Source organism: Culex pipiens, chromosome 2, assembly GCF_016801865.2.
Source record: "Culex pipiens pallens isolate TS chromosome 2, TS_CPP_V2, whole genome shotgun sequence".
Classification (NCBI taxonomy): Eukaryota; Metazoa; Arthropoda; class Insecta; order Diptera; family Culicidae; genus Culex; species Culex pipiens.
The window spans coordinates 64,287,682-64,309,348 of record NC_068938.1 but is presented as its reverse complement, the minus strand read 5'-3'; the positions used below and the strand labels follow the sequence as shown (position 1 = coordinate 64,309,348).

Genomic DNA, 21,667 nt, shown 5'->3' with positions numbered 1-21,667 from the left:
CTGAATTGGATTTGTTTAGATAAGATTTACATTTGAAAAAGTCCAAATATTCTATGCAAATTTCCCCCTAAAACCATCATCCCCCGATAAGAACGATAACCTGCTTCGCTCGACTCAAGATGCGCCACAGCGCAACACATTAGCACACATTTGCAACATCTCACGCTCAAACCCGAATCCTGCCTCCCCGGCGAGCTGCGCTCCTGTTCGCGATCGCAGCGACAGGAATTCACGATGCGCTTCGGCCCCGGGTTCGGGCCAAAAATAAACAAATCGTCGACCAAGCCGGCCAGTTGCATTCACGAGTCCGACCGACTTTCCGACTGTCGGTCAGTGGGTTTAGCTCTCTTTTTTTTCTCTTTTTGTTGTTTTGTTTCTTGATACTTTTTTTGCAACTTTTCTAAACTTGTTGACTTGTTTGTCATTTCCGCGAACATCTTCGATGAGTAATGCAAATTTGGCGATTTTTCATGGGAACTTTTTTATTTAACCTTAACTGAAAGTCAACCCTCCCCTCCTCTCATCCGCGTCCATTAATCACGCGGAATAAAGACACTTTGTGTGTCGCGAATTTCGGCAAATTTGGTGAAGGTCACACACACACTGCTCGCAGTGCAGCGCTCACTGGCGTTGATAAATTTGCATCACACTTGCGCGACTTAACAAAGTTTTGACGAGATACAGCTGCAGCCGACAATATTTTACGCAAATACTGACAGAAATTGCTCCCACCCCGTTCTTCTCCCTTTCACGAAGATCCATCCCTCCAAGCTTGCCACCCCCAAACCCATTTGCAAGAGATAGCGCGCTCTCGCGCGTGCTGACCTTGGCTTAAATTTGGCAAACTGGCTTGCATGCAAGTTGGTGTGTGAGTTTGCGCTGCGCGCAGCACGCGAGAATGCAAATGGCTTCATCTCTTGGCGGTTTATTGTTGTTTTTGTGCGCAATAAACGGAAATGGCATGTGTGATGGTGTTTTTGGGCAATTTTTTGCTCGTTACACAAATGCATCGCGTAGAGAGCGTTAGGGTAATGAGACGTGAACGATACCGGTTTGACTGTCTTGTTTTTTTTTCGGTGACTTTCAGGACTGTTTGCTAATTTGTTTATTTGTGAATGAAGGTGCACCGTGCACTGGCAGGCACGTATGATGACTTTATAATAAAATGCGTTTTTTTTTTGTGGAGATGGGTTAGCAAGTTTTTGTTTGCAACAACAATGCATTTGTTTGAAAGAGGATGATGCAATCTTGCAATTTTGCGATTTTTTTGATTAAACAATTGTTTTGATTGTTTATCTTTTAATTTGTTAGCATAAATTAATTGGGTTATTTTAATTTATTGTCAGAAATGTTAGATTGGAACTCAAACAAACACTTATTTTTTTTATTTTCTCTCAATTATTAGTCATTACTTGGCAAATTTAATTATAATAATTTAAACATAATTTACAAAAATCATTTTGGCTTTGTTTTTATCAGACCAATTGTAATAGTTTCTCAAACAAAAAAAATATTTTACTGTAATGAATAAAAAATGTTATAATTTTATAATCTAATGGAGCAAAACATTTTCTTGAATAATTCGACTAACTTTAAAAAACTATTGCAATTGATTAATAATTTTTCATTAAAAATATTACTAGCTATTCAGTCACGTAATGTTAACCTCCAAATTTTAAAATTAATATTAAATTCAATTTGAGTCGATCAAATTGACGAAATCCAGTTCTTCAAAAACAGTCAATAAATAAAGTATTGACTTAAACTCAAGGAATTATATGTTTTCTAAAAAATAATGTTTTTTTTATTTGATCAAGCCAATGCAAAATTTATTTCAAGTTTTTGTCAACAGGCATTCATTCTCCTATCAATTAAAATTTTCTAGTAAAATAAAACAAGAATTTATTTTAAACTATTTTAAATACCAAGTAAACATTCATTTTTGCATTTTAAATACAATATGGCACTTTAAGAATTTCATCAAATTTTGAATTAACAAATTTTGAAATAACTGCAGAATAATATATTTTAATGGATTAATTGATAAATTGTAAATGTTTTGGAAGTAGCCCATCTAAAATGATATATAAAGCATTTTGCACTACCAGCGATGAAAGAATCTTCACCAAAAGAAAATATTTTAACGCTTATCGAAAGAAAAAATCAAAAAAGAACTTTACTCCCCTCTCTCGCGCTCGAAAAAATCGGTAAAAAGAAACTGAATGTTTGTACAATGTTTGTAAACAAAACGAAATAAATTGATTTAAGTGGTGCTAATAATGAGAATCACAAAAAAATCATCCACTTTCGCGTGGTTCGTCTCCTCTCTCTTCCGCGAGTGAAGAAAGCGAAAGAGATTTTTTTTGCGATTATTCCATCTCTGTGTACTTCATTTTTGCATCATTTTTTATATATGCCTCCCTCATCCTTAACTATTTGAGAGGCAAAAACAGTAAATAAAATTTGAACTAGCCTAAACCCACTACAAAATTTCAAAAAAAACTAAGCAAAACTGCAAATTAAATCACAATACAGTTCAACCTCGAACGTCCGAAGTCCTTTTCAATAATAATCGTTTAATGAAAGTGATCACTTCTTATTACAATAGATATTAAAGTTTTTTTTACAAAAAATAAGGAGCAAAACAAATTTTAGAAGAAAATTTAACGCATGAATTTTCAATATTTAACCAATTTTAATGTCGATCTTCTAACTATGAATTTTATATTTTATAAAATTTTATTAGATGGTGGTCATTTAGTGAAAAATGGCCGAATGGTCAAAATTTAAGCTAAAAATTGTAGAGAAACTCATTGACCTAACAGTTTCAAAATTGTACTAAAAATGTATTCAATAGTTTTCAATCAAAATGAATCGTTAAAACAAAGATGTGATAAAAAAAATTGAACAGGTTCTGTGCAGAATTATGAGAACTAAATGACGGTTGTCGTGTTTTAAAACTGATTATAAAATTTATAAAAAGTGCTTCTTTCAGCATTTTAGCCAAAACACAAATTCCTCATTCCCAAATTTGAAATAAGTCCTCTTATAATATAATCAGATTTAATTAATTTTGAAGCGTTCTAGACTCCAGTAGAAGCCAATGGGCAAAAACTAGTATTATTGCTTGTAACTATCATATTTTTTAAATTATTTTAAAATTATCAGAAAAAAATAAAATTATGAAATTGGGTCAAATATTTTTTTTTAATAAATGGTTCTTAAAAAAAAATATTCTACGCCTTACCGCTTGAAAACTAAAAAAAGAGGAGCAAAATCTAATCTAATGTTGTTTTTTTTTAATTTTAATAAAAATTTGCAATTTAAAAGGTTTTTTTTATAAAGTACTCTTGTATTTTCTTGAAAAGTACTTGCTAAAAAAAACTTATTTTTTTATAAAGAAATGTAGACGTTTAAGAATCTTGCAGTTTTAACATTTAAATTTTCATGTTCTTTTTAAGCCGTTGCAGTTAGTTAGGCTAGCTAGGCTATTTTTCAAAGACTTCTTTGTCTAGACTCAAAAAAAATCAAATTTATTGCATAATTTTTAAATTGAAAAAAAAATATCGTTACTTAATTTTGTTACAAATTTTCATTTTTTCAAATGTTAAAAAAATTAAGTCTTTTTCAAATATTTTTACAAAAGTGTTTTTTTATTTACGAAAAAACGTTGAAAAATATACAGCATTACTTTATTTTTTCATTGAAATGATATGTTTTCAATAAATATGAATTATTATCAAATTTTGTGTTATTATTTACAAAACTCATAAAAAATCACAATTTGTGGGGTTTGATAAGAAATTTGGAACGTTCACAGACTTAAACAAAACAAAACAAACTTAAAACTAAATTCACTAAAACACACCAATATTTTACAAAATCTCTTGAGATCATGAAGCGTCATCTTCAAAACGCCCTCAAAAACGTAAATAAATGACCGTCCACAAATCCGGTTGCAGAACACCCAGCGTCGACGAGCATAGTTTTCGTCCAACGAACAGTTAGACGACGACGCCAACGAAACCCATGGCCTGTAGCTTGCAATTAGTTTCGCTAGACAACGTTATATGCAGTGCCTGATACATTGTTGACATCGGGTGCACAGCCAAAAATTCAAGTCTATTCACGTTCGACCGTCTTTTTCTCTCAATCTCTAGGAGATGCATAGAGGTTTCCATTGTTGGGTGAGGGGAGGCCGCCGATCATGTTGCAACTCCTTTCTTTACCTTCACCACTTCCAACACCGTCCAAGTGAGCCCCTCGATTTCTGGGTAATGATAGCAGCAGTCTTGCCGTAAGACCTGGGACCACATTTCGCGGAACAATGCCATCGTAGCCTAGACAAATGCATGCGCTTCGTATTTGAATTCACCGCGTTGTTGTTGAACACAACTTCGAAGAGAAGAGCATTTTTGGGCGTACTGAAGTAGAAAGGGAATTCGGGAACTTCCTCAAACCAAGTTGAGGTTAGGGGGTGGTTCAGAAATTACGGAACACTAGATGTTAATATTCAAAGTGACTAAACATAACGTAATCTTTGAGCGGTCCCTCCTTCAGAGAGGAACCCCGGATTGCATGCTATTGCTTCATGCAGATTTGACTACGCGGCGATGACGATGCACCGTTAGTTCTGCGGCACTGCCATTGTCTGCGTATACACGAACGCAGAGGAAAGTGCGGTTTTCCGCGGTTGGAGGAGTTCGCTGGCATGCATCAAGATCTAACGGGGCCTCGGCGGGTTTGCATTTTTGTGTGCTTTCTGTGGGGGGAACAATGGTCTTCCCGGCTGAAATTGAGCGAACATTTGAATAATTACTTCACGGTTGGACCAACTGATGTGTAGTACGAAGGTTTTAGCAGGTTACATTACTTAAGGTAATGTTAATCCATAACTTTAAATACATGAAATTTTAGATTCGAACCCATTTGGGAGATTCGGATTTTGACAACCTAGAAATTCAACCATCTACACAGTCCAGCGTTCAATTCCAAGCCATCCATCAATAGCTGGTTATTCACTATATCTTGAGCAAGTTTTCCCGCTGGGACCAACTCTTCACGATGACCACGAATTGACGTCCCAGAGTGGCGTCGCATACCTAACCCCATACGCTATGTAGGTGATCCACAAACTCCAGCAACTCCCCGGCTACACGTGTGCATCAATCATCATCGGCTTCACCAGGCCTGAAGAGAGCGCACATATTATTCAAATTCAAAATCATGTTTCTTAATTTCTCCCCTAACCCTAACGAACGCCACCGCCTCGGACCTTGTTAAATTGCTGCATTTTCTGGGCAGCTGGACCACATCCTCAGTCCGGCTATTCTTCGCTGAAGCTGCTGACCGGTACAAATTGTTACTCATGTTTTCCCACCTCCAACTCCCCGCTCAACTCTTGGGAATGATCGCGCGCATCGTGATCACTTATCGAGAGTTGGGCGCATAAGCGACGAACCTCTGCGCGGCGATCTATATCTGCGGTACCAGCACCAGCAACTCGGACGGTTGATGGACTCCAGAAGAGAAGCACTAGACAAAATCGAAAGATTGATGGATTTCGGGGCTCCGCAGCACTTGGACAAGGTGCATTATTCACCCTTTCGATAGGCTTGTGGTCATACCAAACTACTCGGGAGAGGGGAAATTAGGGAGTTAATCCACCTAGAAGAGAGATGGTGGCGTTCTTGGGATTTTTTGGAAGAACAATTTTCATTTGATGATCATAACAGATTGTGTAAAGACGAGTCCGACTTCAACTCCAACCCTCCAAAAAGACCTGACTCCGACTCCATACAAACTTGTTCACTTCGCTTGGAGACGGCAATTTTAGCGAATTGCAGACTGGACTTCGCCATGTGATGTTGTCTTAGCCCTAGGAATTGATAGTTGGAAATAGAACCAGATTCTCAACACCGTTGCCGGCCGCTTCCATCTCCTCCGTGTACCAGGGACTAGGAAACGGATTTGGCAGACGGAAAGTGTTGATGCTTCACTCTTTTAAAGTGATAAGGGAAAATCTCGACGGTATCCCAAAGTAAGTTTCGCTTAGAGTTGTACGATTTTTTGAGAATAATTCGCCAAATCTGACTCCTAATTAACTCCAGATCCTCAAAAATGCCCGTCTCCACCGACTCCGCCTCCAACTCCGACTCTATAGCCCTTATAAAGACACTTGAGAAATGGTAACCATTTCTTTGCAAATGCAACCTCTTACATCCTTAAGAAAAGCAACTAGGGGCATTAGCTGTGGAGTCCCCCACCCCTCAACCCTATCCTCAGTTGAAGCCATGAAAGTGCCTTCATTTTCGAGGCCAGGTCGCAACAACGCAAGCGCAAGTCTGAATGCAGGAAATAATTAAACACGATTACTATGCGTTAATAAAAAGGTCGAAGCCAAGGTCTGGAAGAAAGCCCCGAAAAAGCAGCAACACACAGTCAGGGAAAAAACGCATTGAGAGACCCCGTGAATCAAGCGGGAGATGATGAGAATAGATTACGGAGACGGACCTTAGAGCAAAACAGGCTCAAAGAGGGTTGAGGGGAAAGATGCAACAGATTGTGTACCTTTTTTGGGATGGTTCTGGGCTGGTCGATGTGCGTACAGGCAGAAGGTAATTATGCTGCGGCACCTGGCTGGTGAGGGGTGGGCAAGGTGCGGATCAACTCTCGAGAGACCTTAGGAATAGAGGTCAACAATCTTTGCTGGAGGTTTTGGGAAGGTGGTGTAGCAAATGCGGTTTTTCGTTGCGTTGCACCAGAAGGGGCTTCTTTCACTCCCCGGTTGAGGGACTACGCTGCTGCTGCTCTTATTGGAATCCAATTTCGGCGCAGTTCGAAGAAATCGGCTCTCGAGAGGTAGTGCTTGAATCAGCTACAACAACAGTGTTTGAATGTTTTTGTTTTGGTTTTTGGGAAAAGAGAGTTCGTTTTCATGCCAGAATTGGTCTTACGAGACACGCTAACGGGATACTAGTTGATCTCTGGGATATCAAAAAAAAAACTGATTATTTCATAAAGATCATCAAGACTCTTAAAGACATGGTTCAACCTCATTGATCTTCTACCTGGTTACCTCAAATTTGGAGTCAAAGAAACCACCAGAAAATCAGAGTATGCCCCAACCAACCTTTTTCTTCATCTGCCCCAAAATGGTACATCATTCCGTCACAGCACTCCGAACTCGGGGAAAAAAATGCAAGCCAATCAAATTGATTGCATTCCCCTTTTACCCCAACTCTCCAACTCAAGAGCTCTTTCATTACACGCTCGACCGGGTTCGGTGACCAGCGTCCCGTCCCGCGGGACTAGACCCAGAACTAATCGCGTTCAATGGATTCCGAGCGCACTTTGAAGGACTGCTTGGCCCCGTCAGAACCCTGGAATCAAGGCCCCGAAATCAAAGCTAATGCGCGAGGCAAGATTTGGTCATCTCTCCCCCAACTCGAATAACATGGAGTTGGAGCACTTTGAGAAATCTTTTTGATGAATCTCTGCACCCAAGTTAGGGTCGTTGAGTTTGTCAATATTGAAAGCATCTCCTGCAAGAGCACCTTAACTTGGGTGTACCCCAGCGATCCTGTTCGGTGCACTTCCCTCAACGCGTAGACCTTGAGACCAAAACGCCACAGTCATACCCTGGGATAGAGAGAGCGAAGGAAAGGCCGCTTATTAGATGCATTAACCCTTCGGTGTACCCCACCCTTCTCTCTCGGGCCCGTTGATTAGGATGAGATGGCAGAAATTGCTCGGCAGAGACCCCAGCTGAAAGTGCATGGAGTTCGATCAACGCGGAGGTAGAAGAAAAAAAAAGCATTTACGCATCGAAAATAATTGACGAAAATAGCCCGACGACGACTTTTGGACGGAGCTGATGGGAAGAACGTCCAAACCGCGTTGATGCATTCCCCCACCGCGGTAATGCTTTTTATTTCGTTTTAATCACCGAGCTTTAGAGCGTAGAGGTTGCATTAGAAGAGGGCCCTCCGGGCGCAAGATGAGAAATTATGATTACACTCTCTCTCTCTCTCTCTCGGTGGTGGAGAGCTCGCGTACTGATGAGATCTAATCAACTTTATGGGCTCTTCCTGTACTGGGTTCTGATGGGACCCGCCCGGGATTTCTCCTTATCCAAGGGTTTAACCTGGAAAATGGCGTAGTTATTGTGAACTGAACGGGACTATTCGTCTAGCCTTTAGTCAGTTTTTTTTTAAATATTTTTTTTTTAATTTAAATCGCTTGAAAAAGTTAAATCTTGCATTTTAAATGTTTGGAAACCTTGAATCTTGAAAAAAATCTGACAAAATAAACTGAAACAACCTGGAAAGTTACTATTCTCAAAGTAAATAGCAAACTTGTATTCGAAAATTGTTTTTTTTTACTTTTTATACATTCTGATTTACAAAATATATAATATAGATAAATTTAACACAGTCTTGAAAAAACACAAGATTTTTTTTTCAAATTGCCTCTCAAAAAAATATCCGGCAACCTGGAAAAATGTTGTTCAAAATTGCGATTTAAACAATTTTAGTGTTTTTTTTTTAAGATATTTGTTAAATATGTTTACTATCCTCTAATATTATTTTAAAAAATAATATATTCTTGTTAGTAGAATATTGTTCAGCTGTTAAGCTGGAAAAATATCCAAAAAAGGATGTATGAAACTTGAGAAGTTATGAAATATGTATGCTCTAATTTGAGCTCTAGTTTATTTTTTTTAAGAGTTCAAGTGAGTTTTCACATTCTTTTGAACATGAGCGATTTTTGAAAAAGTGGAATAGGGCTTTAAAGAATTATTTTGGAGTTTTGGAACTATTTCGATCATGTGCCGATCTTAAAACGATTTTTTTCGATTTTTGTCAGTTTTAATCTTTCTTTAAATATGCACAGTCCTTTGAAAATTAATTTAAGATTTGAGTTTTGTAAACCTGAACAGCCTTAAAAAACAATATGTAAGCATTTGTATCCTTTCAGATTTTTTAGACCTAAATTTCTTCAAGTATTTGAATCTGTAAAGTATATAATAACATAAACTTTTTTTTTAAAAAAGGACTTCTAAATTTTTTTAAGTGCTGTTTTGCATTCTTGATCGAAAGAATCAACAGTAGGTATTTTTGTCGCTCCAAATAATTGATACATAAAGGAATTTAAAAAAACGATAATTTAATTTGAAAAAAGCGTATAAGTATTTTTACGATTTCGTAAATTCTAAGCCTAATTTTATAATTTTATAAAGATTTATAATGATTTTTTTGCTATTTGATTTTGATTAGGAAACCAGCTAATATTTAACATTTAAAATTTTGCTGTAATGTTATCCAAATCCTGAGAATTTGCCAATAGTTACGACTGTAAGATATTTATGTACCCTTTTATTGTGTTGGGAAAGATTTGAAGCGAGTTTTACATTTTAAAAGTGGGATCATAAATTATAAAAAATATAAATATTTTTTATGAAAAATTTGAATTTGAAAACTTCGAGAACCAATGCAAAACTCCAGAAAGCTCAAAACTTCAAATTCAAATTCAAATGTAAAATAAGATCTCTTTTATAATGGATTTTTACGGTTTTGAAAAAAAATGCGTATTTAGATTTATGTTTTGTAAATGCAAACCATTTTTTGAGCTCAGTAATGCTTCAAAATACTTTTTATGACATCCAAATTTAAGAAAAATTTAAGATTAAAAACATGGAAATTTCCAGCTTCTTCCCTACCTCCAGTAGGGCATATCGATCACCAGAAAAAATGCGTACATTGCACAGCTTCAGCTCGAAATAAAAAAAAAACCAGACATTCAAGCTCCCCCTCCAGCAAAAAAAAAGAGGAGCAGCAACGCACCAACGCGAACCGCACGTAGGGAAAACATAATCATAGAAATTGGGTCTGAAATTGAGGCAAATGAGGCAGAAAGAATTAGAGAGAAGAAGCGCCCAAAATTTAGATGAAAATTACGGATAATAATGCAATATTTTGGCCCAGTGCGTGTCTACGCCGAACCCACGTGTGAGTTGTTGTGGTTTTTTTTTACCTCCCCAAATTTTCGTGAGGGTACGGGCGAAATTCGAGGAAATTTTCGTAAACAGATTACGTGTGAGCCGCGCGGGGCTGGAGGGATGGATGGGTTTCCCTCCGCCGTTTTCTTCTTACGACAGACACTTGGGGAGATGCGTAAGGTTCACCGGAAATTGTTGATTTTTAATGAGGCTCAAGGACGTCGAGCCGTTTCTCGTGGGAAGGCCGTAAAACGGTTCAACGGTGTTGGTGAGGGAGCGATCTTGTTTTCCGCGTGCGAGAGTGTGCGAAAGGTGAATTTGCAATCGAGCGAAGCGAATTAAGGTTCATTCAGCGCGGTTGGATGCGTTTTCGGCGTTCTAACCTTAACGGGGTGTCACAGATAAGCGGACGCGGTCTTCTTCGCTGCGATGAATCTTACTCCAGCGAAAGATAATCAGTGCTCTAATTGCTTTTGGTCACTTTCCGGTCAACATACCTGCAAGGAAAAAAAGGAGAAGAAAACGGTTCAACATTAGTAAGGCATACCACACTGCATAAGACAATAAATCTTCTTATCCAATTACGGATTCATCACACCCGTGTGCACTTCTCCCCTTGATAGGGCGGTGATTTTAACGACTATTTGTTCGCCTAAAAGCCTCTAAATCGTACAATGCCGGTAGCATAACTGTCTCCCATCTCCTAGGGAACCACACCGTCCAAAAAATAGTGCAAGAGGAAGCGAAGAGGTCCAACCAACAAAAAACTGATACATATTTAATTTCTTTATGAGCACCCCGTGCAACGCGATCAACGAAATAGAACTATAAAAAGAGTCATTTTGAGTCACGTAAAGTTACAAAATGGAACCTTTCTTGAACAGAAACCTAAAAAAATGAATAATGGCGTCGAAAATTATAATTCAGAACTTTAACCGCTACTTCTGAAAAAAAATCAAGGTTTTCGAGTTGGAGTCAGAATCGAAGTCGGTGGAGCCGGGTCATTCTGAAAATTCTGCTAAGCCGGAGTCGAAGCCGCTAAATTGCCAGCAGCTAAAATCGGAATCGACTTATTTAAAAAAAACAGCTTCAGTTGGAGTCAGAGTATTTTTTATAAATTGGAGTCGGAATCAGAGTATGTAGCTAAATTTATCAAAAAAGCTACATTAGAAACATTTTTGGTTTTAAGTAGGCAGTAAACGTCATGTCATTGTCTACGCAATTTAACATTTTTATGAATTATTTTAAAAAAATGATGCAAAAATTATAAAAAAATTATTGAGTCACTTTATTCAAGTTTTACTGTTTCAATTAAAAAAAATTATTTGTATTTTATTTTTCAAAAATATACTGAAGCAAAAACCTTTTTTTTATACATTGACTTAAATGATAAGGTAAATGAATAAAATGTTTAATGGTTAAAAATCAGTTAATAGTCATTTTATAATGTTTATAATATAGATATGCATTGTTCAGGCCCTTAAATATTTAATTAAATTGAAATTTTCGACACTTAAAATTATTTGATTATTTTTGATATTTATCTAATGATTTTTCAATTAGATCTTAAAATGTCAATAGTTCATATAAAATTAAAAACTTTAACAAACTAATTTTAACTAAGGCGTTAACATTTGATTGAAAATCTGTTTTAGTCTTTTTCCCAAAGATTTAAAATTGAATTTCTGTTGAATCCAAACAGTTTTGAATTGTATCAAAAAACATTTTTTGGATGTAAAATACTTTGAATTTAAATAAAAGTTCAATTGAGAAACAACATGGAAAATTTCAAACATAACAGATCTTAATTTATACAATATATTATACAATTTTTTGAAAAATCATAAAAGTGGTAAAAAATGCATAAAAATTTTAAACAGCAGCAAATTAAAATTTTCATGCATTTTCTACTACATTTATGTTCTTTTTTTGAATTTTATAAATAAATTAAGATCTATTTTGTTTGAAATTTTCCATGTTGTTTCTCAATTGAACTTTTATTTAAATTCAACTACCCCACTCTGAATTGCAACGGCCACAGACGAAGGACAGTCAGTGATTGATAACATCAAATTTGAAAGCAAATAATAATATTTAAAATTGTCTGTTGCCAACTGCAATATTTGAGGAAACAAAAAAGAAACACCAAAAATATATTGGAAAATTAAAAAAAAATATCTTAACTTATTTTTCTCAATTTTCTTTCGCATTCATAAAAATGGAAATTATGCATTACAAAGCAATGAAAATGAATAACTTAACATTGTGAAAACATTAAAGAAATGAATTTTGTCATTCTTCTTACAAAAATCGATTTAATTGAAACACAATTTATCACCAAAAGTAAACTGTTTGTAGGATTTTTTCTAACTTCAAACTTAATTTCATTTTTTTAACTCCATATTTTAACATATATTCAGAAATCATTTTAAAAAAATGTCTTACGACCCAAAAAGTTATATTGTGTCTTTGGTTCATTCAATGACATATTATATCTATGCAATTCATACAAAAATGGTATGTAAATATTTGAAAATTGTAACTTTTGAAGAATTTCAGTGTTTTGGGCATTGTTGAAAGTATTGATAAGGACTACTCAAAAAAAAATGTACATGAAAAATAATTTACAATTTTGTAATTAACAAACTTCTGAGCCATAGAAAAGTATGGAGAAACATTAGGCTGTCAAGTAATGATTTTTTGATTTTTCTCGAAAAGTTAAGATAATGTCCAATAAAATTGCCCAGAAGGCATAAAAAATTGGACCATTAGTTGCTGAAATACAGCGAATTAAAAAAAAAGAAACAAGAAAATTGAAGATCTCTTTCAAACATTCCCACATTTTCAAATGCCAATAAGCAACTAAGGGTCCAATTTTCAATGATGAAAAATGAAACATTTGAAAAATGTTATAATATTTTAGAAAAAAATATTTTGAAACTTTTACAATCAATACTAACATTTCGAATAGGCGTAACATTGACTTTATTTTAAAAATTTTAGAACCAAGACCAACATTTCGAATAGGCTTAATCAATATTACGCCTATTGGAAATGTTAGTCTTGATTCTATTTTTTTCAAAATATTTTAATTGTGTCCATTTTGAAATATTAGTCTTCAATCCAAAACTTTCAAAATGTTTTTTTTTTCGAAAAAATCATGGAATACGTTCAAAATCACACGATTGAGATTTAGATGAACTTTTGAACTTAAATCAAGCTATTTAAAGTAGAAACTCTCAGAAAACAATATTTTTCTTGCGTAAGAACAGCAATACTTCAAATTTTTCACCATTTCTCCCCCTTCAAACCCCTTTTTCGAAGCGACAAGGAAAGTCCAAACCCCCTATGTTAGGCGCCCCTGGGCGCATTATCTTCAACATAATCTCCATTTAATTATCATCTCATTTCGCCGCCGCCACCACCGACATAAGTCATCATAACCAAAGAAAAACAAAAATGCATCCCGAGTTAGAACGCATTGCGCGGAACTTTTCTATTTATGTTTGAGGTTATGTTGGCTTGCGCCGTTGCAAGTCATGCCGGTCAAGTTGAAAATTTTACGAGCTTCCATCAACATAAATTGCGTACATTTTTACGACGGAATGACTTTATGAGCAGGGCTTCAAAAAAACAACAGGGGCGAAAACAAGAAGGGTCGATCATAAATATGCACTGCAGTTGGGCTTGACGCTTTGAAAAGCTTTGCGAGGAAGGGGGAGCTTTTTGGAGGAATTCAGCAACTCTTAAAATGCTTGAACTACTTAATACTGGCTGCAGCATAAAATTTGAATTGCAGGAGGGGGGCGCGCTCACGCGCCACTGCAGCATAATTTATGCGTGTAGGAAATGACACCATAAAAGTTCGAATCACCACGAAAACAACGGCCACAACAGAAATGACAAGATGAGGACAACTGCGAGCGACCGAAAACTAGCGCAACGGACTGTGGCGTCTTTGTCCCAATCAGACGGGCACCGTAAAAACAAACATGTAAATTTACATGATTTTTTATGTAAAACTAGCATGTAGCTTAAATTAAGCAATTTTTACAAGATTTTTGAGTTTTATAATAATATCAATAAAATTAAAGTGCCTAAAACACTAGAAAAGTCAAAAAGAAACAAACTGGCACACAGTGGTCACTACTGACCATGCCTGGTGTGTGAGTGTGAGTGGCGTTTGTCAGTGAGTTGATGAATGGGAGCTGGAAATGAGAACCTTTAATGTCAGCGCGCGGCAGCCGGAGCAGACTGGACTGTGGAGAAAGAGACCTATTAAAAAAGGTGATACGCACAAGGCCTGCCACACACTAGAGAAAGCGAAAAGAAGAAAGGAGGAATGGGAATGCAAGAGAAGGAGAAGAGGAGACAGAACGAGAGCGCACGTAATTGTGCACTCAATCGAAAGGTTTTTTGAAAAATTGTAGTGGCGGCGAAGGTGTTTTGAAGTTTTGAAAGATTGGGAAGATTTACAGCAAGTCATTCCTTGAGACAAGACTTATTTCGGAAACAATGGATAAGTTCGGGTTTCAACAATACCTTAACATAGCATCATATCAAAACTGATTACAGTTGAAATGTTTACAATTTTGTTAGAAATATCATACATTAGGAAATAAATGTTTTGTTTCAAAACAACTAGAATTGATCATTTAGTAAACCAATTATTTTTCCAATTTGAAAATCTAGATTATTTTACAAAACATCCAATGAACCATGGGTTCTTCATGTACAAAGGACCTTTTGAAAAATAAAGCGAGCAATGATAAATAGCTGAACTACTTTGAAAAAATCAAGTTCAAACAAACATATTAAATTCTTCAAAATAAAATAGACCTCAACTGTGATTTTTTGTAATTCAACTTTAAAACCAAAAGTACTTGAGAAATCAACAAACAATTTTTTCTAAAAAATTGAAGAAATGTCTGTTATTTTACTTTAAATTGAAAAATGTAAAAAAATTAACTATATATCAATCATCTCGCTGAAGTAATTTTACCCACTTTCTTTGGTAAAATAACAAATTTTGTTGCACACTTTTTCTTCGGTAAAATAACACATCTTCTTGTACAAAATATTTAAAAAAAATAAAGTTTTAGAAAACTTTTGCAATTTTACATCAGAAACTGCAAGGTGAATAAAATTATGGTTATTTTACTTCCATTATATGTGAAAAACATATCTAATTACATCATAGAAAATAATTAATTTACGAGTTGAAAATTTTTTAATTAAAATTGAGAAAAAAAAATAATTGAACAAGTGTTAATTTGGTGTTAATATTATGGCATTTACTTACTAACATTTTTTTAATGAAGTGAATTATGTAGAGTTCATCAAATAATCAAATATTTAACACTCTTTCGAAAATAATTCTTTGCATGTTAAATCTTTTTTTCGAGTATTGATGGTACTACTTTTCTAATGTGAGACTGTCTATTATGGAATTGAAAATAGTTAATTATAATAAAAATTTAAAACATTCTAGAACATAACAAAAACTTAGCAATGTAATAATGATATATTACATTGATGTGATTCAAAATTACAGACAATCATGCGTTATTTGGTATTTTTGCTTTTGCTTATTTCAGTTTGGAATATCAAAATCGAAAAAAAATACAAAAAATCAATATTTAATATTGATGTGTTGGAAATAATAAAATCCTACATTGTTTACAATGTTTTTCGTTTTTTGTTTAATTATTTTCTAAAATGAAAACTGTAAAAAACATTTGAAAGCATTTAGTTATTTGATTAATAATGCTTCAAAATTAGTTATATAACGATTTCAAAATATTATTAATTATTTCAACTAAATTCAATTCAGTTATATTGGTAAATAATCAAGATACAATAAGTTCTTTTGCAGTCCATAACAGAGTTTTGGAGTTCCTTTCAGCTGTGTGTTGCATAATCAAATTATGAACAATTATTTCTTTTACTAAGGGACTAGCAAGAGTAAAAAAAAATTAAAGTAATCTTACTGATAAAATTATTAATCTTCGTATTACATTGTTTATTTATTCGCTTTAAAGCCAGAGTAGATTTACAAAACTATTAACTAAGTTTAACTTTTAAAAGTTTGTGATTAGTTAGGTCCGTTAAGATTGGAATAAATTTCAGGCATGTCATTTATGCAGCTTGCTGAAATTAAATCTTGTTAGTTTTATGGATTTTTAAAAAAAGAACAAAAATACTTAGAAATTTTTAATTAAGAAGTAGATTTTTGTTATTTATCTTCTAAGTGTTCTAAAGCAATTCAAAATTTGTAAAAAATTATATGAAAATACTAAAAAAATGCATTACCCTATACCAAGAAAAGGTTTTTTTTAAATATATGTTGCTGTCTTTCAAATTTTCTCAAATTTGGTATATTGAAAGCCCAGTAATTTATTGCTCAGATATAGCGTAGAATAGCATAGCAAAGCATAGCATAGCTCAGCAGGGTCTGTACAATTTATAGCTCAGATATAATAAATAAATCAGTTCAAATAATTGCCATCGAGAAAACTACTGTTAAATGTCCTGTTATTTGGTAAAATTAAACTCTTTTGAAATTAATATGAAAATCTTTGTTGAACCTCTTGACTGTCCAAAACAGCATCATCAGTATCTCATGTTCAATTCATTCATTTTGTATGGATAACACGTTCACCACAAACCCGTCAAACAACCAACCGTCAACATACCTTTACACCGAACAACAAGCAAACAAAGCACTGCAAAATTTACAGTTTTCTCCCAACTCAAGTCTTGTAATGCTAAACAACCGTTACCTGTATGCGCTGTTGAAGTTCGGCTAATCAGCATCGTCCCGCGATTGCCAAAACATGGTTCACATCTCACTTCAAATTGCAACAAAAGAATAAATTTTACTCCGAACAAAAGAACTCTTGCAACAGCACTTCGGTGCGGCACTTACCGATGCAAAACCAATACTGACCGAGACGACGATTGTGCTGTTGTGTGGTTGCAAGATTGCAAATTTGCATCCCAAAGTGACTCCCGAAAGTGTTCCAGCGAAAACAATGAGCCCAAACAATACTAACACAAAGACAGAAGGAAACGGGATCTCTCGTGTGTTTGTATTGATCGATATTACGGTTGTTGTTTTGTGAAGAGTGATCTGCACAGCTTCACTCTGTGCTCACGGTGAAAAAAATAAAATTCTTGAAGGTGTAAATTTTGACATTTTCAAATGTTCTTTTATCAAAATTTTTATTGAAAATATGGAAAAATATGAAACTGATTTCTTAAAAAAATTTGTAATATAAAAATGATTTTTAACTGTGCACAAAAGGTGTGTTTGTGACAAGACCCCGTTGCGTTGCATTTAAATACCAATAGACGAGCCTCAAATTCGAAAAAGATAGAAAGAAAAAAACGAAAGAGGCTTGCAGTAATTGTGTAATAAGTCGGGTACCGAAATTTGTTTACCAACACTCTTCATTTCACCTCTCTCGGCGCAGACACCGACGTCTGGGCGCGCGCGATTTGGCGGTTTGTGTGTCGATTGTTTCGATTCTCACGTGTGTGTTGGGGGCCTTTTAAAGATATCCGAAGATGCCGAAAAAACGGTGCCGGAGAGGAGGGTGTGAGAGCGAGATGTTTGAGTGCAGTTTGTGAAATTAAAAGAAAACAAAACTGTAAAATTCCGTTGAATACCGATTGGGGCGGTTTGGAGGTGTAAACATTTGTTTGTAGAATTAATGTGGGATAATTTGAGGCACTTGCATAGTTTTGTTAAATTTTCAAATAAAATAGTAAACACTTTTTGTTGAAAAAAGTAATTTATGTAAAACATTTCTGGTTATAATTTTTGTTCATGTAACAACTTCAAAATTTCCAAAAAAAAATCAATTACACAGTGAAACCCCCTCTCTCTCTCTCTCAGCTCACGTGAGCGTGGTGGTCAAATAAATGCCCCTAATGATATCGATAAGCAGAGGCATTTTGGAACCATTTAACGAGAGCGAGAGAGAGAGAGGATTGCCAGCGCGATCACTTTCGAGTGGTCACTGTTGAGTGTGCGTGCGTGCGCAATTATTTGATCAAGCCGCCTCCAAAAGTGACTCCAAAGTGATTTCTGCTCCCATTGCGCGTGTGTGCGTGTGGCGCTGTCAGTGTGCCGTTCGTTAAGGCAGCACGCACAATTTCGCTTAATCAGCAAAATGCTGCGTTATGATACGTTTTTATTTTGTTTTTTTTTCTTCTGGGTATTATTATTTTCGACCAAGCAAACAAAAAACACACGAAAAGTGAGACACATACAAAAGTGGCCCGAAAAATGCGTTTCGACGCAGTTGGCCACGAGCCACACAAAGAGAAAAAAAACAAACACACACACACACTGGTTAAGGGTATCGAATTGAGTTTTGGCAGGTGCCGATGCACTTAGATTGGCAATTTGATGCCACGTTATTGCTCGCCGTGTGACATGTGTGTGGTTGTTTATTTGCTTGCGCAATCGGAAAAGTGCGCGTGTGTGACGCGCGAGCCACAATTATGCATTGGCGTAGCACAAAAATGTGTGTGTGTGCACGCTAGGTGCCAAGGTACAACACGCTACTATAGATAACCCAAAATTGGGACCTTGCCCAAGGTGTATTACTTTCGGAAGGTGTGGGCTCAAGTTCCACGCTGAGCTATTCATAACGTGGTCAGGGTGTAACCAACACCAGCGCAGAACAAGTGCGTTGGCATTTGAGTATTGACCGAGTTGTGGAATTCTTTAAATGGCATCGACTTTTGTTTCAATTTTACGTGAAGACTTCCATCATTGCCATGATTTTTCGATAAATGATATAAATTTTGCGTCGTTTTCAATATTTTGACAAAATTCCTTCTACAAGTTGTTTAGAATACTGCCCTACACATGCTGATTCCTTTTGGAAACGATTATCCCATTCCTTGCGAAGTGATGGAAATCGTCATTAATCAATGATTTGATCATTTTGGTGGAGAAATTCGTTAAATTGAATTTTGTACAGAATATTTTAGAGTGATGATCAATTATCTCCCAAAATGATCAACGGCTTCACCTTCAACCTGAAAAGAAATAATATTTCATAATAAAGAGGCAATATTACCCTTTCACATTTCCACCTTACTAAATTTACATTAATTTAGCTGTGTATTATTCAAAATTAGCATTTTATTATTACAAAAACATCTCCAGGATAGAATCTTGAGATTAATCTTGATCAAAAAAGAACACAAATGAAAATTGCTCCAGAACTTTTCGATCAAAGTCAATCAGTAGAAGATTTTCTGTGAATTTCATTGTTAGTACCTCATAAATTCATTCATTTCGTTTTGTTTACAAACATTGTTCGTCTGTGAAAAGTGACAGGTCATTTTGTGTTGGAGGCCTGTGAAAAGTGACAGGTAATTTTCCTGCCCAATAATTCAGCTGATTTGAGTTCACCGATCCTTCGTGCGCGGGAGAGGAGAGCCATGTTCTCTACCATTTTTTTCTCTTGATGAGCGACAAAAGATTTGTTTGGATGAAGATTCTTCCATCGCTGATCAATAATTCGCAAAATTATGCCAATTTAATTTTTGTATTTTATTACTTTGGGCGAAACTTGTATTAACTTTTTCTTTGGCCTAAGAAATCATTTTGCATCATTTATAATTCAATTACAATACAAACAATTCTTCGTAAAATTATGGCAACCGACAATACAAAAAGGCTATTTAAATATTCTAAAATGTATACATTTAGAACAAAACTGGAGTTAAACCAAATTTTCAGTTTTTGCTTTTTGGGTGTTTTTTAATACCGCTGACTCAAGGCGGTTTCAAAAACACCCAAAAAGCAAAAACTGGAAATTTGGTTTATTGGACCTTTTCAAAAAAAAAAACTCCAGAAATTTTCTGATCGAATTGATGTTTTCGGCAAAATTGTAGGTATTGCTTAGAGCTTAAAAACAAAAAAAAATATATATAGTCACACTTAAAAAAAAAACTTTTTTTAAATGGGGTTGTCACACAAAGTATTGAGTAACGCAAAACATTTTTTAATTTCTAAATTTTGAATATTTTTTAGATGGTAAATACATGCCAGCTTTGGCACAAATTGATTAAAATTTATTTGGCAGGATCGCCAATTTTTCAAAAAAATCTTTTTTTTTTTGAAAACAAGAACTCAGCAAATATGCGTCTGATTTTCAATCCCAAAATATTTAAGTATCGAGATGTTTTTTTCAAAATGTTCAAAAGGCCCAATCACACATATTTTCGACCATATTGAATCCAAGCTTGTTTCAAATAGTCATGATAAAATAAAAAGAGCTTATTATAGTTTCGGGCAAGATCTTCAGCTTTGTCCTTAAAAAAATAATTGACTAATTATTAGTTTGACTTTTAACAAATTAATCTTACCTAAAAGATAAAAAGGGCAACAATTTGTTACCAGTTTGTTGAGTTTTTGAAAGACCGTTCAAAATTACTTGAAATTTACAAAAGAAGTGCCTCAATATTTTGTATCACTCGGACAACTGAGTCGTAAAAAAAACCTCAAATCTAGATAAAACCAGAAAAGTGCACCACGCAAATGACAATCAGAAGAAAAAAAAAACAAAAATTATTTTCGATTAGAAGCGCTCGAATAACGCTCGAAACTCGTGACGATAATGACAAACAGCCACCACACACAATCACCACCGCTGATGATGATGATGATGACTTTGATGACACTACGCCGTACTACAACCGAGAGCAGCGCGCAGCGTATTTGGTGTCCAAATTTTCATTCACGAGCCCGCGATTGCATAATGTTTGTTTTTTTCCCTCTTCCACTGGTGTGTTTGTATGCACCATGCAGTGATCGCCGGTGGTGGGATTTAAAAAAAAAGGTGCACACACTTGCATGACCGGTTTTGTTTTGTCAATTTTTGTGTTTGTTTTGCGGTTGAGATGTTGGACTTTGCGTTTTATGGTGATTTGATCGCATTTTATTGAAATGAAATTGAATGTCATTGAAATTGGGGGTTTAAGCAGCGAGAGAGCGAGATTCAATTATGACACAAAAGTGTGCGATGCGTCCGAAAATAGTGTGTGTTGGTGACAAAGCAGCACTCATCGCTGCGCGCGATCAATTGGTGTGCGTGCGCTCTCGCTAAGAGCGGCTCAGTTTCGAAATTGCGCAAATCCGATTGCAAACAAGTCTTCAATCCCCTTTTCAAGACATTTTTTGCTCACCACGTGTTCTCCTTGTTTGCACTTCCCGGTGCGTAGTTCTTTTCGATATTCCTGCGGTTTTCTCCGCTGGATCACCCTTTTTCTAAACAAAATTTCTAAAGAAAGGAAAAAAAAATCCAATTCTTCCCTGCAGTGAAGCGTAAATCACACTCTCGTTACACGTCCTGTAACGGTGTGTGTGTGCGTGCTGATTTCGCCTTACCTGTTTGCGTGTCCCCTGTTCAAATGCAAAAGAAGACGCACTTCCGGAAGTGCCCCTTCTTGTCAAATGGCGTCAAATGCGATTGGAATTTCCTAACCTCCGAAAATTATTTCTAGAGTTGATAAGACCCCCAAAAATGTGCCCGCTATCGACCCAAATTTCCCCCAGAATCACACTGCTGACCCAGTAACGTTATCTGCAGCCGAAATGCACCGCGCAACAACTCTGTCAACAAACGGTGGTGGTGGTGGTAG

At 35.5% G+C, this 21,667-nt stretch overlaps 1 protein-coding gene across 4 annotated transcripts in view; it reads right to left on the bottom strand.

Annotated features, from left to right (window-relative positions):
* The window catches only part of LOC120421711 (zinc finger protein chinmo), a 152,326-nt gene that overhangs the window by 118,458 nt on the left and 12,201 nt on the right, over positions 1–21,667 (bottom strand). For 3 of the 4 annotated variants that reach the window (XR_005606010.2, XM_039584957.2, XM_039584959.2), the window contains exon 1: positions 16,783–16,914. The exons of the other annotated variant lie outside the window; for it this stretch is intronic. The gene's annotated coding sequence lies outside the window, so the exon portion shown is untranslated. Of the gene's footprint in view, positions 1–16,782; positions 16,915–21,667 lie in introns of those variants that run through there. 4 annotated transcript variants of the gene reach the window in all.